We start from the raw sequence: 17,323 nt of genomic DNA on the forward strand, positions 1-17,323 counted from the left end.
GGCCCGAAATGAGATTCAAGGTAGGACAGCCCTACATCGGATTTCAGAAATAGTTTCCTATGCTAGAATGCATACCCTCCACACCATTCATCTAGGAGATTCACATGAGAGATCAGAGAGAAGCCATGAAACTCTGCTGCAAGCAATGACTGAATCACGAGCCGAAGTCTTAGAACTCCGAGTACGCCAGATGATGCGTGAAAGACACCTACTTGACATGGAACGTCAATTGGTTGAACTACGAGTTCACCAGAGGGATGACCGTCGCCAGTAGTAGATGCTTTACTTTATTTCCCTTATAAAAAGGAATCGTATTTTTCTGTCTATGCCGGATGTGGCATTTTCTATGAAATTATCTTGTACCGTAAGTACATTAGTTAGGTCTTTATGCTGTCAGGAACTATCTTTAGTGGATATGATGTAAGACCTTTACAAGGTCATTTTCCAGAATCTTTACATCGTGAATATCACAGATATTGACAGCCGGCTAACTTCTGTGTCATTCTTCATTCAAGTACTCTTATCATACTTTCATTGGGGTCTATATGAAACATGCGTTAGTCAAGTCATTGGACTATAGCGATTTATCTCCGGAGACATTTCCAAGTCTCTTTCAGTGGTTGGATCTTGTTATTCACCAACCCACGATACCTCAACTCGAACAACAAACGTCTTGAGACCATTCTACAAACATACTACCATTCCGTACTAGGACTGCATCATAGGGATGTAGGCCGTACTCTTTACATGAACAATCGAAGTACATCAGGGTCAACCAGAATCGCTCACAAATTCCTTATTTTCGTATTACAGAATCATGTCGTCATCCAAAAACGAACAGCTAAGCACCGAAATCCCTATCCTCCATATCGACACCGCTACATTACAAGCTGTAGTAGCAGCTGCTGTGACAACTTTCCTTACACACATCAACTCAGGAAACACCAATAAGACTGAAGAAGGACTCGAGAGTTTAGATGGTAGTACCAAACCGGGAAACCAACAAACATTAACAGACACTGGCTCGCAAAGCGGAAAGACAGAGAACAAGAAACAAAAGCGTCAAGCCCAGAAAGAATGCAAGAAATCCCGTAAGCTGGCTACACAACCGCAACAAGTGGAAACCACTGCCATCCCAGTGCCGAACAGGCCATACGAGGGAAAACTCCCGAAGTGTGATACTTATGGTTTCCATCATCATGGAAATTGCCATGAGACGCAATGTTGCAATTGCCTAAGCATAGGGCATCATGCTCGTGACTGTGGAGCACCGAAACGACCCATCACTCAAGTCCCTTTCATCGAGACTAACCCTACACACAAGATGGGTTATAACGCAGAACGATTTAAGAAAAAAATTTCATGGTGGAGTAACGAGGAGGGCGCTCGTGTCCACATAACTTTGGCTAAACACTGCAATCCCGTCGCCAAAGCTAGTACTACCCAGGCATGCCACCAATGCGGGGAAGTAGGGCACTTCAAGAAAAATTGCCCAATAGCAAAGAACTCTGGCGCAGATGGGAGAATTCTCAGGATCACAGCTGTAGGAGAGCCTGCTCCGGAACCACGTTATATATAAATTAGGCGTTTCGTTGTAACAGACTTATAAACTATCTAGAACTAGTGCAACTAGAGTCTTACCTTTTGCGAGATCCTATCGGTATAAGGACTCTCGTGCGGCGTATACTTGACTTTTGTAGTATACCTTATTCGCAGCAATAGTCTTGTGGTAAACCTAAAGTACTGTAACTCTGTTCATGGTTGCACGGTTGTGTTTTGTATGTAAACGTCTTATGTTCAAATCTAATGCCTTTAAGTTTCGGTATGATTTCGACATTATCATACGACTCGATTCAATTTGATCCTCACGAAAACAGCTTCATACGTACACCCCTTTCTTCTAGATCACTTTTCTAGCGAAACCGTCACATCAGAACTCCGAAGTACCCATGCCAGGGGTACCTATTAGCTATTTTCTTTCCGAAGTACCACTCGTGCAGTACGTCAAGTTTAACCCAGGGATTCATGCGGTTCATCTATCACTGAAGAATGTATACATAAGAGTGATATATAATCAAGGTTCTATAGGTTTAGAATTGATGATTCCACTTTAAATTCTTTTTCCCCAATGGGATGTGAACTTAAAGAAGAACCAGTTATTCGACTACCTTTTCAACCTTAATTATATATGACTCGTATACACGAAAGGGTGATTGTGAAATTAGGTATGAATTCTAATATGAACTCCAGGATGGAGAACTGCCTAAGTACGAGTAATCACATCATCATGAGAACAAGCATAGAACCCGGTACGACTCCCGTAAACAGATCACCTTATAGTTTAAACACCCACGGAGATACAAGAACAGTTTGGACAACTTAGCGAACTACACATAAATAGAATTAGAAGACTAGGTTTCTCACCCTAGAGAACCTCGGTTATATTCTTCCAGAGATTGACAGATCGGATTGCAGGTACCTCGGTTATCGAGGACTCCGTCGAGATTTTTCATTAGAAATCGTTATCTCTACCGCACGTAGACAAAATGTTTGAGCAAACGCAAAGAAAGAAACTACCTCCAGGAATGGATCAAGGATCCGAATATCACCAGTTCGAGTGTTAGGGAAAGATGTCCGGAAGATTATCTCCCGAACTCGATACGGACACTTCGAGTCCGTAGTGATACCTTTCGGATAGGACCAAGACACCCATAGCTTTTATGAGCTAAAACGAGTAGCGTACGTCTTTCTTACCTGGATTAGTTCGTCATTTCTCAATGTAATGACTTGCTTATCTACCCTTGTAGTAAGAAGGAACCCATGGGAAAACATTCCCTTCAGAGGAACTTTTAGCGATGTTCTCAAAGCACGAGTTTTGAAATTGAAGAGTCAAATTTCCAAGACCCATTATTAAGTAGTGTGGGAAATTTTGAGTACTCTTTCGATTTGTCAAAACCGTTGAGCATTTATCGAGACCAAAGACGCCGACAGTCATTTGCCAAATTCTAGGTCTTACCGACCTACCGCCTTAGTTCATTCAGAACACCTCGCAAGCTACAGAAACTCGTACGACTTTGACCCAGCAAGAGGTGGCCTTTGACTGGGAAGTTACGCAAGAAAAGGAACCTTTGAGATTCCAAGTGAGTGACCAAGTTCTTTAGAATAACTCACTCTGGGAATGGCTTAATACACTTCGTAAAGCGTGGAAAGCTAAATCCAAGTTAAACAGGACCTCCGAGATTCTTATCATAATCGGTCTTGTGCCTCGCACAAACTAGACCTACTTCACGAACTCAGAAACATACTTTCTACTCTTCGCATCTCGATCGTGAAACTATACCTTTCCGTTAGGACTCTTGCAAGTCCACTCGTCGAGATCCTCGCCTTCGTATTAGAACCGTAGTGACCCTCAACCGAGAGGTCAAGCGGACGAACCAACGTCGTCGCCAGTTAGTGAAGGTTCGTTGGAATGACAATCGAGAGCCCGATTTCACTTAAGTGCGCTAGAACCAATCTATTAGGAAATTCTCTCCTCACGACTCGATCATTCGTGCATACTTCCTTGCCTAAATTCTAATTTCAAGACGAAATTCCCTTTAACAGGGGGATGATGTGACAACCTGAAATTTTCCATTCTAATCAAACCATTTCAATCCAATAGAATTAGAGCAGTTACAATGAAAATTCAGACTTAGAATATAAGTTTGGCAGTTTTATGGTTTTACACCAAAAAGGGGTATTAGGAAAGTGGTTGCACTAGGATTTTGTGCAGCACTGTAAATTCCATTACCCTAGATCATTAGAATCCATTCCGAGAATAGAAATATTATCTGCCAAAAATCTCAGGGCTATAAATAGAATTCTGAACCAAATTGGTTCATTAGTTGAATTCCATTTAGAGAAAAGCCCATTTCTCTCTCACGGATCTTCGGGTTTTCATCCCAGATTGTGAGTCTACTTCCCTAGATGTGTTTTAATACTTGTTATATGCTTAATAACATTATTTACATGTCCAAAACACAAGATTCGGGAGCTTACGGCCCAAGAATGTTCTTGGGGTGTAAACTCCAAAACAAGGCCTAAAGGCCACCTAGTCCCATTTCCTTGTTAGACAACTAGTTAAGGACTTATTGTAGGATGTTTTGAGGCTAGAAACCATCCAAGAACATAAAGCTTTTGGAGTTTATGGCCCAAGAGTTTCTTGGACCGTAAACACCATTTTCAAGGGCTTAAATGTGCCCTACTTTCCCCAAAGGCTTAGGCTTCATTTTATACATGTACACTAATGTGTTTAGAACCTAGAAAACATAAGGAAAGCACATGTGTTGAAGATTTTACGGCCAAGAGTAATTCTTGGGTCGTAAACCCCTTTAAAGGGGTCAAAGGACACCCTAAACACTTCCTAAGGCCAAGGGACAATTTGGACAAGTACCTAGATGAGTTATGGACTAGCTAAAACATTTAGAACCCCATGTTTGAGGGAGTTTATGGCCCAAGATGTTTTATGGCCGTAAACTCCAAGAAATGGTACCAAATGGTGCCAAAAATCCTCCTAAAGCCAAGTACAAAAGCCTAGAATTGTTCCTAGTTATTTTAGAGACTTGAAAGCACCATAATCACCCTCCCAAGGGATTTTACGACCGTAAACTCCAAGGGAAAAGGGTCTTTGGGCCGTACACTCCCCAAAGTAGTCAATATGGTGCCTAAACACTTGTATAGGCCTTGAAACATTTCCCACTAAGGTTGTAGCAATTGAAAGGACCACCCCAAGCCTTGGTTGGGAGTTTACAGCCAGGATCTTACTCTCTTGGGCCGTAAACTCCAATGAATATGGTCTTTAGACCTTAACCTCACATTAGGGGCATTGCACTCCTTTGTTGCAACCCTTTAGCCTCCTAGCACTTGACCAAAAGTGTTATCCTCGCGCTTAAATGTTATTAGTTGTATAATTAGTGTTATAATCACTAATTATTTATATACATATGTTTTCATATGTAATTAGGATCATTGTGTGTGTCTAAGTCTCCACGTGACACCAAGCACTTGTTTGATCCTTCCGTACGATAACAGTCCGTTCAATTTCAGTGACTTACTGCAGGTGAGTTCATACCCCTTAACTAATGTTTTAAACTCTTTTTAAATTTTTTATGGGGGGGGGGGATACAAGTAGAATCATAGCTACTTATTATGTCAATCACATGTGATTAGTAAGTAGGATTATATTACTTATTACATCAATCACATGTGATTAATATACAACATTCAAGTGATTTGGCTACTCATTAGCCGTTTTACCAAATAGTTTCCTTCAAATGACTTTTTATAAACATTTTATATGTTTTAAACTCCTTTTTACACTGTACAACTTACTCTGTACATTTCCTTTCAAACTTATTTACAACTGTGTTTCAAACAAATGTTTCCTTGTACTTAAACTGTTTTATTAAACTTATGCCTTCCAATTTTTTTATAGATTGACAACAAGTCGAACTTTTCTTAAAATAATACCTATATTTCAAATGTCTTAAAAAACTTATTTATGCTCTTATATTATAAATTGCATGCCTCTATATGTATAGTTATATAAGAAATGTTTAAAAGACTTAGGAAGGCTATCGACCCTATTTCCTTTTCGCGCCTTGAGATGTGGTCTGGTGGGATATTGGGTATTCGTCCGAAGGTCGTTTAAATATTAGTTATATATCATGTGTACATATATAGTCATAAAAGGTCTTTCCAGTTCAACATATGCCCTTGGGTAGCAAGGGTATACATCCATGTCTACACGTACCACTTAGATTACTAGAAAGCTACCATATGGGTAGTTCAGAAAGATACTAGAACCATTGCTAGAACGCGATATCATACAATGAGTCAGTTCATTCATGAGTCAATACTTTCTAGAAGTTTTCAGTACATTACATTACTATACTTGCTAGATAGAGAGAACACACATTACAGCTAGCACACATAGAACATTACAGTACACTACTGTACTATTACATGATCGCTCTTACTTGAGTACAATTACATGATCACACTTACATGAGTACACTTACATATGCATAGAATAGACATCACTAGGTGCTATAGCACGGAACCAGTTCAGGATCTAACTATACTGATGAATCACATCGCAATTATGATAGTTATATCGAGTATACATGATCATTCGGTAATGTGAATGCTCACGGCTTGCATTCATGCAGGGGTCGTGGGTAGGTCCCAAAATCCCTTTGATAGGGGAGCGTATAATCTAGGATCTAGACATCACATTATACCTTATCCCTCAATTAAGGCAGTTGAGTACCGATGTAGTTATTTATATTAAATACTATAGTACTTGGAAGTATTACCCTAGATTTAAGGTAATAGGTACGGTTATAGTTCGGCACTACACCATAGTACTACATTGATTTTCCATTACATATTTTTAGTGATAACCTCACTTAAACATTAATGTACAAACTATATTTTTGAATAATGTTAGTTATACTTTGGAAAATACATCCTCTTACAAGAGACACACACACAGAACTGTTAGCTCTTGGTAGAAGACACCTTCATATAATAGAAGGAATCATCGGGATTCTAGGGTTTTTCAAACGTTTACAGTTGCTTCATCTACATTTTCGAAACTTAGAGTTCATATACATTTTCAATAGTTACAAGGCGTATACATACAAAAACCTACATTTCAAATACATACAAGTATTTACATACAAATTAAGACACTAAAATACTTGTGATCTCACCAGCTTCAAAGCTGATACTCGCTTTCAAAATTACTTGTATCCTCAGGTCATCATAGACAGATACCGATGCAAGGAGAAAGGAAGATGGAGCTTGTTCAAGACTTATCTTTCATTTTCATTTATGCTTTAGTGTTTATCAAAATTTGACAGAACACATTTGTATAATAATTATATTATTAATGCAATGGATGATGTTGTTGCTTCTTTACTACTTTACATTGTTGTTGATATTATACATGACGTCCTCCGCCCCAGAACGTTTCTGCCGTTCCTGGTTTTGGGGTGTGACACGAACCTCCTTATGTGAACCTTCTCGGATGTGAACCTCTTCGATGCGCACCTTCAATTCTCAGATCCAAACCTCCTGATGCAAACCTTCTTGTAAACGAACGTACTGATGTGAACCTTCTCGTATGCGAGCATTCTTGATGTGAACCTCCTGATGCGAACCTTCTTGGATACGAACCTCCTAATGCAAACCTTCTCAGAGGCGAACCTTCTAATGAAAACCTTTTTGGATGCGAACCTCCTCTGATCCGAGCCTCCTGATGGGAAACCTCTCAGATGCGAACCCTCTTCGCTGCGAACCTTCTCAGCAGTGAGCCTTCTCAGCAGCGAACCTTCTCAACAACGACCCTTCTCAGCAACGAACCTTCTCGCTTCTCAAGTCTGCTTTTTGAATAGTTTTGCATTTTCAGTCTGTTTCTAACAATTTTGATGTGGGATTTTCACCCAATTCATATTTTTGACATATTAGACCCTCTAAACTCATATATTATCCATATATTGAAGATTTATTAAATATGAATCTTATTTTTTTTCGGATCATATCAAGAGGACATAAAAGTACTGTTTGATATTTACGATAAGGTTATGTGTCAAGTCACCACTATACCTACTTTGTGTGACTAGTCACACTCTACCTAGTGAAATCATTTTCCATTTAATATCTCCCAACACACCATCATATTATTTTGAACAAATACATTCAAAAAATATTCAATCTTCTTATCCAAGATTTCACTTTCTATCTCCAAAAGCAAACTTCTCTCTCTCTCTCTCTCTCAGTCACGAGTTTTAAAGGGCTATTATTGAGTTTTTTCGCCCCATTTTTTATAACTATATCCTTCCTACTTCTACCCAATCTTCACATATTCATACAAATCGTAAACGATTAACACAAATATTCACATATTTGGCCTTAGGATATTCAAATCTTCAAGTATCTTTCAAGTGTTCTTGACCAATGCGAACCTTCTCGGATACGAACCTCCTGATACGAACCTTCTCAGATGCAAACCTCCAGATGCGAACCCTCTCGGATTTGAACCTCTTGGCTGCGAACCTTCTTAGATGTAAACATCCTGATGCGAACCTTCTCGAATGCAAACCTTCTCGAATACGAACCTCCTGAGATGCAAACCTTCTCGAATGCGAACCTTCTTAGATGTAAACATCCTGATGCGAACCTCCTGAGATGCAAACCTTCTCGGATGCCCCTTGGATACGAACCTCCTGATGCGAACTTCTCGTTGGTGAACCTCCTGATGCGAACCTTCTTATGGGCGAACCTCTTGGATGCGAACCTCCTAATGCAAACCTTTTCGGATGCGAACCTCCTCTGATCCAAGCCTCCTGATGGGAAACCTCTCAGATGCAAAACCTCTTAGCTGCGAACCTTCTCAGCAGTGAGCCTTCTCCGCAGCTAACCTTCTCAACAGCGACCCTTCTCAGCAGTGAACCTTCTCGCTTCTCAAGTCTGGTTTTTGACTAGTTTTGCATTTTGAGTCCGTTTCTGACAATTTTGACGTGAGATTTTCACCCAATTCATATTTTTGACATATTAGACCCTCTAAACTCATATATTATCCATATATTGAAGATTTATTAAATATGAATCTTATTTTTGTTTCGGATCATATCAAGAGGACATAAAAGTACTCTTTGACATTTACCATAAAGTTATGTGTCAAGTCACCAGTAAACCTACTTTGTGTGATTATTCACACTCTACCTAGTGAAATCATTTTCCTTTTAATATCTCCCAACACACCATCATATTATTTTAAAAAAATCCATTCAAAAAATATCCAATCTTCTTATCCAAGATTTCACTTTCTATCTCCAAAAGCAAACTTCTCTCTCTCTCTCTCTCTCTCTCTCTCTCTCTCTTTCTTTCTCTCTATCTCTCTCAATCAAGAGTTTTAAAGGGCTATTCTTGAGTTTTTCCCCCATTTTTTATAACTATATCCTTCCTACTTCTACCCAATCTTCACATATTCATACAAATCGTAAACGATTAACACAAATATTCACATATTTGGTCTTAGGATATTCAAATCTTCAAGTATCTTTCACATGTTTTTGACTAATGCGAACCTTCTTGGATATGAACCTCCTGATGCCAACCTTCTCGGATACGAACCTTCAAATGCAAACCTTCTCGGATGCGAACCTTCTTAGATGTAAACATCCTGATGCGAACCTTCTCGAATGCGAACCTTCTCGGATACGAACCTCCTGAGATGCAAACCTTCTCGGATGCGAACCTTCTCAGATGAGAACCTTCTGATGCGGACCTCTTGGATGCAAACCTCTAGATCAAATCTTCTTGGATGCGAACCTCCTCATGCGAAACTTCTCAGATGTGAACCTCTTGGATGCGAACCTTTCGTATGCAAACCTCCAAATGTGAACCTTCTCGGATGCGAACCTCTTGAATGCGAACCTCCTTATGCGAACCTTCTCGGTTGTGAACCTCCATGATGCGAACTTCTAGATCAAACCTTCTCAGATGCGAACCTCCTCATGCGGAACTTCTCGGATGTGAACCTCTTGGATGCGAACCTTTCGGATGCAAACCTCCATATGTGAACCTTCTTGGATGCGAACCTCCTGATGCGAACCTTCTAGGTTGTGAACCTCTTGGACGCGAACCTTCTCAGATGCGAAACTTCTGATGTGAACCTTCTCAGATGCGAATCTTGTTGGATACGAACCTCCTTATGCTAGCCTTTTCGTATGCAAACCTATTGGATGCAAACCTTCTCGGATGCGAACCTCCTGATGTGAACCTTCTCGGATAAGAACCTCCTGATGCGAAAATTCTCGGATGAGAACCTCCTGATGTGAACCTTCTCGAATTCGAACCTCCTCATGTGAAACTTCTCGGATGTGAGCCTCTTGGATGTGAACCTTTCGGATGCGAATTTCCATATGTGAACCTTCTCGGATGCGAACCTCTTGGATGCGAACCTCCTGATGCGAACCATCTCAGATGCGAACCTCCTGATGCGAACCTTCTCGGTTGTGAACCTCTGGGATGCAAACCTTCTCAGATGCGATACTCCTGATTCGAACCTTCTCAGATGTGATTCTTCTCGGATAGGAACCTCATGATGCGAACCTCTTGGATGCGAACCTTCTCGGATGTGAAACTCCAGATGCGAACCTTCTCGGATGCGAACCTCCTGATGCGAACCTTCTTGGATGCGAACCTCCTGATGTGAACCTTCTCGGATGTGAACATCTTCGATGTGCACCTTCTCAGATGCAAACCTTCTTGGATACGAACCTCCTGATGCGAACCTTCTCGTTGGAGAACCTCCTGATGCGAACCTTCTCAGAGGTGAACCTCTTGGATGCGAACCTCCTAATGCAAACCTTTTCGGATGCGAACCTCCTCTGATACGAGCCTCCTGATAGGAAACCTCTCAAATGCGAAGCCTCTTAGCTGCGAACCTTATCAGCAGTGAGCCTTCTCAGCAGCGAACCTTCTCAGCAACGACCCTTCTCAGCGGCAAACCTTCTCGCTTCTCAAGTCCAGTTTTTGACCAGTTTCGCATTTTGAGTCTGTTTTTTATAATTTTGACGTGAGATTTTCACCTAATTCATATTTTTGACATATTAGACCCTCTAAACTCATATATTATCCATATATTGTAGATTTATTGAATATGAATCTTATTTTTGTTTCGGATCATATCAAGAGGACATAAAAGTACTCTTTGACATTTAACATAAAGTTATGTGTCAAGTCACCACTACACCTACTTTGTGAGAGTATTCACACCCTACATAGTGAAATCATTTTCCTTTTAATATCTCCCAACACACCATCATATGATTTTGAACAATTCCATTCAAAAAATATTCAATCTTCTTATCCAAGATTTCACTTTCTATCTCCAAAAGCAAGTGTTCTTGACTAATACGAACCTTCTTGGATACGAACCTCCTGATGCGAACCTTCTCGGATGCGAACCTCCAGATGTGAACCTTATAGGATTTGAACCTCTTGGATGCGAACCTTCTTAGATGTAACCATCCTGATGCGAACCTTCTTGAATGTGAACCTTCTCGGATATGAACCTCCTGAGATTGAAACCTTCTCGGATGAGAACCTTCTCACGCGAACCTCTTGGATGCGAACCTTTCGGATGAAAACCTCCATATGTGAACCTTCTTGGATGCGAACCTCTTGGATGCAAACCTTCTCGGTTGTGAACCTCTTGGATGTGAACCTTCTCAGATGCAAAATTCCTAACGTGAACCTTCTCAGATGCGAATCTTGTTGGATACGAACCTCCTTATGCGAACCTGTAACGACCCAATTTTTATGTCCGAAAATTTCATTTTAAAATATTACTTTAGGAAACATTAATAAATAAAAACATTTTTTGATCACACCATAACACCTCGTAACCATGTTCTAAAAGGTTAAACCATACATCCCATCAAAATATCAGAGTACAATCCTAGTAAATCTCGTAAATGCGGAAACCGAAGAGTGTGTGTATGACGTGCCGCTACCGCGCCGGCTCCTTCCCCTTCGATGCAGAGGTACCTGAAAACAAAACTGTAAACGTAAGCACAAAGCTTAGTGAGTTCCCCCAACGTACCACATACCATACAAACACATAACATACGTACTGCCAGGCTATTCTGGGGTGCCTGACTACCCGGTACGGCCATTCTGGGGTGCCGACCTACCCATACGGCCATTCTAGGGTGCCGTCTTACCCGTGTCAAGCCATTCTGGGGTGTTGACTACCCATGTCAAGCCATTCTGGGGTGCTGACTACCCATCGATCCTAACAACCGATCCTCGGGGACTATTTCACCCCCCTACTACTACTATCACATATAACATAACAAGCCAGCATGCAAACATATCATCACATACTGTCAGACGTATCTGGGGTGTCTGACTACCCTTCGGTCCTAACAACCAAACTCTACTACTATCACATACAACATATCATGCTAGCATATAACATATCAGGTAGTAGCAAACTTAGATGATATCACAAAGACAATCACCGATCATACATCTCCTACTGGTGGGTCGGCATTGTGGCCTTAGACCCACTGCTACTGGAAGGTAACTCACCTCAAAGTAGCTGCTGAACTGATCGGGAACTAACTGACTGCTGCTGCTCCGGGAGTCCTCCGGCTGTAATTCCCACAACATACTCAATCAAACACTGCTAACTGTCCTTTAGGTAAAATGACCATTTTACCCCCGGTCTAGCTCTAAGCCAAAGCTAGAGTCAACTTTCAGTTAACCCGACTCGCCGAGTGGATCTCTACTCGCCGAGTCCCTAGCAAACTATTGTCCTGGGTCCCTAGTTCTACTCGTCGAGTCGGGCTATGACTCGACGAGTTCACCTTCTAACTGTCATTCAACTCCTTCATCCTACTCGCCGAGTTGTATGAACAACTCGTCGAGTTCATCTTCATCCGAAGAACACTTTATGCTAAGACTCGCCGAGTTGTATGAACAACTCGCCGAGTCTGTTCTTGATCTATGAAGATTGCCTTGGACTCGCCGAGTCAGGGCATTGACTCGCCGAGTCCTAACATGGGTGAGTTCAGCTCCCAACTCACCGAGTCACCCCCTGTGACTCACGGCTCAACTCGACACATCATGAAGGGACCAAATCGGTGACTCGCGACCAGACTCGCCGAGTCACCTATACGACTCGTCGAGTCGTCACCATGCATCCACCAAATACACAGATTTACTCGATTTCAGTCCATGCCATTCATAGATCTGGACTTCTAGGACCCAAATCACACGTAAAGTTTCCAACTTTACGTGTAGATATTCACTAATGTGGATTTTAGGGTGCAAAATGCCTCAAAAGGGTAGATCTAGGATGAACAAGCCACATGGGGCCATAAAGCTCACAGATCTGAGCTCCTGGAGCTCAATCTTGCCTAGATCTAAAGGTTAATCCACTTATTACGAAACATTAAGCACAAACAAGCTTGAAGAATTGCTCAAGGGTGTCCCAAATGAAATCCTAAGCATAGAAACAGGGGAAAAACGAGATATACCTCAAGGAAAATGTTAAAATGACACAAAGATGGCTGATCTCCTCCTCCTCTTCTTGATCTACTCCTCTTTCTCCTCAAAACCTTCAAGAACACACCAAGAACACTTCAATCTCTCAAAGAAATAAGGGAAAACGATGTTGGGGGAGTTCTGGGGGTGAATGGGGACGAGTTGGGGCGGAATGAGGGTTTAAATAGGGTGAAAACCCTTGAAACTTAGGGTTTCATCCAGCATCGGTGACTCGCCGAGTCCAAGATATGGACTCGCCGAGTCGCCCACTTAAACGTGTCCTGAGTCTCGTCCCTACTCGGCGAGTCGGACCCTATGACTCGCCGAGTCCAAGGCTAAATTAGGGCAATGCTCAAATAAAATTCACATACCGGAAACCAGGTGCTACAGAACCTTTTCGGATGCGAACCTCTTGGATGCAAACCTTCTCGGATGTGAACCTTCTCGGATAAGAACCTCCTGATGCGAACCTTCTCGGATGCGAACATCCTAATGTGAACCTTCTCGAATGCGAAGCTCCTCATGCGAAACTTTTCGGATGTGAACCTCTTTGATGTGAACCTTTCGGATGCGAATCTCCATATGTGAACCTTCTCGGATGCGAACCTCTTGGATGCGAACCTCCTGATGCGAACCATCTCAGATATGAACCTCCTGATGCGAACCTTCTCGGTTGTGAACCTTTTGGATGCGAACCTTCTCAGATGAGAAACTCCTGATGTGAACCTTCTCAGATGCGAATCTTGTTGGATATGAACCTCCTTATGCGAACCTTTTCAGATGCGAACCTCTTGGATGCAAACCTCCTAATGCGAACATTCTTGGATGCGAACCTCCCCTGATGCGAGCCTCCTGATGGGAAACCTCTCAGATGCGAAGCCTCTTAGCTGCTAACCTTCTCATCAGTGAGCCTTCTCAGTAGCGAATCTTCTCATCAGCGACCCTTCTCAGCAGCGAACCTTCTCGCTTCTCAAGTCTGGCTTTTGACCAGTTTCACGTTTTGAGTCCGTTTTTGACAATTTTGACGTGAGAGTTTCACCCAATTAATATTTTTGACATATTAGACCCTCTAAACTCATATATTATCCATATATTGAGGATTTATTAAATATGAATCTTATTTTTGTTTCGGATCATATAAAGAGGATATAAAAGTACTCTTTGACATTTACCATAAAGTTATGTGTCAAGTTACCACTATACCTACTTTGTGTGACTATTCACACTCTACCTAGTGAAATCATTTTCCTTTTAATATCTCCCAACACACCATCATATTATTTTGAACAAATCCATTCAAAAAATATTCAATCTTCTTATCCAAGATTTCACTTTCTATCTCCAAAAGCAAACTTCTCTCTCGCTCTCTCAGTCACGAGTTTTAAAGGCTATTCTTGAGTTTTTCCCCCATTTTTTATAACTATATCCTTCCTACTTCTACCCAATCTTCACATATTCATACAAATCGTAAACGATCTACACAAATATTCATTTATTTGGTCTTAGGATCTTTAAATCATCAAGTATCTTTCAAGTGTTCTTGACTAATGCGAACCTTCTCGGATACGAACCTCCTGATGCAAACCTTCTCGGATGCTAACCTCCAGATGCGAACCATCTCGAATTTGAACCTCTTGGATACGAACCTTCTTAGATGTAAACATCCTGATGTGAACCTTCTCGAATGTGAACCTTCTCGGATACGAACCTCCTGACATGCAAACCATCTCGGATGCGAACCTTCTTGGATGAGAAACTTCTGATGCGAACCACTTGGATGCGAACCTCTAGATCAAAACTTCTTGGATGCAAACCTCCTCATGGGAAACTTCTCGGATGTGAACCTCATGGATGCGAACCTTTCAGATGCAAACCTCAAAATGTGAACCTTCTCGGATGCGAACCTCTTGGATACAAACCTCCTGATGCGAACCTTCTCCGTTGTGAACCTCTTGGATGCGAACCTCTTGGTAAAACCTTCTTGTATGAGAACCTCCTCATGCGAAACTTCTTGGATGTGAACCTCCTGGATGCGAACCTTTCGGATGCAAACTTCCATATGTGAACCTTCTCAGATGCGAACCTCTTGGATGCGCACCTCCTGATGCGAACCTTCTCGGTTGTGAACCTCTTGGATGCGAACCTTATCAGATGCGAAACTCCTAATGTGAACCTTCTCAGATGGGAATCTTGTTAGATACGAACCTCCTTATGCGAACCTTTTCGGATGCGAACCTCTTGGATGCAAACCTTCTCGGATGTGAACCTCTTGATGCTAACCTTCTCGGATAAGAACCTCCTTATGTGAACCTTCTCGGATGCGAACCTCATGATGTGAACCTTCTCGAATGAGAACCTCCTCATGCGAAACATCTCGGATGTGAACCTTTCGGATGCGAATCTCCATATGTGAACATTCTCGGTTGCGAACCTCTTGGATGCGAAACTCTTGATGCGAACCTTCTCGGTTGTGAACCACTTGGATGCGAACCTCTAGATCAAACCTTCTCGGATGGGAACCTCCTCATGCGAAACTTCTTGGATGTGAACCTCTTGGATGCGAATCTTTCGGATGCAAACCTCCATATGTGAACCTTCTCGGATGCGAAACTCTTGGATGCGAACCTCCTGATGCGAACCTTCTCGGTTGTGAACCTCTTGGATGTGAACCTTCTCAGATGCGAAACTCCTGATGTGAACCTTCTCAGACGCAAATCTTGTTGGATACAAACCTCCTTATGGGAACCTTTTCATATGCGAACCTCTTTGATGCAAACCTTCTTGGATGTGAACCTCCTGATGCGAACCTTCTCGGATAAGAACCTCCTGATGCGAACCATCTTGGATGCGAACCTCCTGATGTGAACCTTCTCGAATGCGAACCCCCTCATGCAAAACTTCTCAGACGTGAACCTCTTGTACGTGGACCTTTCAGATGCGAATCTCGACATGTGAACCTTCTCGGATGCGAACCTCTTCGATATGAACCTCCTGATGCGAACCATCTCAGATGCGAACCTTCTTGGATGTGAACCTCTTGGATACGAACCATCTCAGATGCGAAACTCCTGATGTGAACCTTCTCATATGCGAATCTTGTTGGATACGAACCTCCTTATGCGAACCTTTTCGAATGCGAACCTCTTGGATGCAAACCTTTATCGGATGCGAACGTCATAATGCGAACATTCTCGGATGCGAACCTCCTCTGATGCGAGCATCCTGATAGGAAACCTCTGAGATGCGAAGCCTCTTAGCTGCAAACCTTCTTAGCAATGAGCCTTCTCAGCAACAAACCTTCTCAGCAGCGACCCTTCTCAGCAGTAAACCCTCTCAGGAGCGAACCTTCTCCCTTCTCAAGTCCGGTTCTTGACCAGTTTCGCATTTTGAGTCCGTTTTTGACAATTTTGACGTGCGATTTTCACCCAATTCATATTTTTGACATATTAGACCCTCTAAACTCATATATTATCAATATATTGAAGATTTATTAAATATGAATCTTATTTTTGTTTCGGATCATATCAAGAGGACATAAAAGTACTCTTTGACATTTACCATAAAGTTATGTGTCAAGTCACCACTATACCAACTTTGTGTGACTATTCACACTCTACCTAGTGAAATCATTTTCCTTTTAATATCTCCCAACACACCATCATACTATTTTGAACAAATCCATTCAAAAAATATTCAATCTTCTTATCCAAGATTTCACTTTCTATCTCCAAAAGCAAACTTCTCTCTCTCTCTCTCTCAGTCACGAGTTTTAAAGGGCTATTCTTGAGTTCTTTCTCCCATTTTTTTATAACTATACCCTTCCTACTTCTACCCAATCTTCACATATTCATACAAATCATAAACGATTTACACAAATATTCATATATTTGGTCTTAGGATCTTCAAAATCTTCAAGTATCTTTCAAGTGTTCTTGACTCATGCGAACCTTCTAGGATACGAACCTCTTCATGCGAACCTTCTCAAATGCGAACCTCCAGATGTGAACCTTCTCGGATTTGAACCTCTTGGATGCAAACCTTCTTAGATATAGAAATCCTGATGCGAACCTTCTCGAATGCAAACCTTCTCAGTTACGAACCTCCTGAGATGCAAACCTTCCCCGATAAGAACCTTCTTGGATGAGAACCTTCTGATGCGAACCTCTAGGATGCGAACCTCTAGATCAAACCTTCTTGGATGCGAACCTCCTCATGTGAA

The sequence above is a fragment of the Lactuca saligna genome, chromosome 5 (assembly GCF_052625555.1).
Source record: "Lactuca saligna cultivar CGN05327 chromosome 5, ASM5262555v1, whole genome shotgun sequence".
Classification (NCBI taxonomy): domain Eukaryota; kingdom Viridiplantae; phylum Streptophyta; class Magnoliopsida; order Asterales; family Asteraceae; genus Lactuca; species Lactuca saligna.